The following is a 1,551-nucleotide window of genomic DNA, read 5'->3' as shown; positions in this document are numbered from 1 at the left end:
GATTATATCCTAAAAAGGAGGGAATCGTTCATTGCATATTGTTTATTCTCCCAATCAGTTCACTTGGGCTCTGACTGTAGCATCTTTTGAGGCAGTTCACAGTTCTCCTATTATAGCCATGGAATGCCACTACCACAAGGGGCCAAGAGATTATCTCATCTAGTTTTTCTTAATTGAGTAGCCTAGATACCATTTTTTGAGGCAGAAGAAATCTTAATGATCCATGGTGTCAACTTAAATTATATGAGGGAGCCATTAAAATAAGACTGTAAAATATTATAATAGAGAATGTAATATGAAAATATGGATTGTAGATTTGGAAGGTGGAAGAATTTTCTTGCGGCGGTTTCATCTAATTCGAAGATGGAGGATGCTGGAAACAAGGAGTTGAGCAGCACAGGAGAGCCAAGAGAAGTGGACTGCCTGATGTCTAGTCAACCGAGCACATCCTTTGCAAAGCCCCCTGCAAAGAAAAAAAGAGCAAACAAGACAGCAAAAGAGGACGATTGTAAATCAAACAAGAAAGCAGGAGATGCTGAGACTCCAAAACCCACTCCTAGGAAAATAATAGCAGTTCCTCCTCTACCGGATTATCTGCCCCCAGTGAACCTGATTCACCGAGACATTTTGCGAGAATGGTGCAAGAAGCAGAAGCTGAGCAGCAAAGGCCAGAAATTAGAGACTTACAAACGTCTCCTTGCAAGTTCTTACCCCAAACAAATGACTGAATTAGAGAACATTCCTGACACACCGAGAGAGGCCAGGGTGAAGATGCGTAGGAAAAAATTGAAGACGGAGACGGAGGAGGGACAAGAGACTTGTCCTCAGGTGATAGTGCCTCTTGAAGTGGTCCCTGTACCAGAGGAGCAGATGCCCGCCCTTACTGAACCTCCTGTCCTCTATGAAAGAGGTCAGCACAACGGTTGTGACCACAACCGCCTCTGAGGCAGTGTTGGCGTCTTGGTCGAGGATTGCAGCCAATGCTAACAAGAACGAGGCCCTGCAGTCCATTACAACACCCGAGACAAACGGGGATCTGTGGTGTGTGGTCCATGGGAGAAGCCTTCCAGCAGACTCAAGAGGTTGGGTTCGGCTTCAGTTCCACGCTGGACAAGCCTGGGTACCTGAGAAGAAGGGGAAAGTGATTGCCCTCTTCCTGCTGCCAGCCTGCACCTTTCCGCCCCCACACCTGGAGGATAACATGCTGTACCCCATGTGTGTTCACAAGAACAGCGTCCTAAATAAGACCCAAGGATAAAGGGAATCTCAGGTGTGAGTAGATGCTGTCATTACCTACTCCTTGGAGTGAGATACGGAACTGCAGCCAAGACTGAGACTGATGGGAATTCACATCTGTGCCCTTGAAGGTGCCCGGATCAGCCAGAAGCCATGAGGCCTTGTTTGTTATTTGTTGCTGTAGTACTATACTAGTAGCTTGGAAAAAGAGCCAGTGAAGCCACCAAAACGCAGCAGGTCCACCTTTTCCTTGTGAGGACTCCATACTCTTAAGTGATTATGCCTTTTACTGTGTGTGAAAATAAGGTTTTGCTG

The 1,551-nt window shown here is 46.4% G+C and overlaps 1 pseudogene; it reads left to right on the top strand.

The window, feature by feature from the left end:
• Positions 1-332: 332 nt before the first annotated feature.
• Positions 333-1,258, top strand: LOC121437426 (annotated as a pseudogene).
• The last annotated feature ends 293 nt before the right edge of the window (positions 1,259-1,551 follow it).

This window comes from Microtus oregoni, unplaced genomic scaffold (genome assembly GCF_018167655.1).
Source record: "Microtus oregoni isolate MIOR12 unplaced genomic scaffold, Mior012 000052F_ref0000163, whole genome shotgun sequence".
NCBI classification, from domain to species: Eukaryota; Metazoa; Chordata; class Mammalia; order Rodentia; family Cricetidae; genus Microtus; species Microtus oregoni.
Note: the sequence above shows the minus strand (reverse complement) of the source record. Positions and strands in the feature narration are given on the sequence as shown.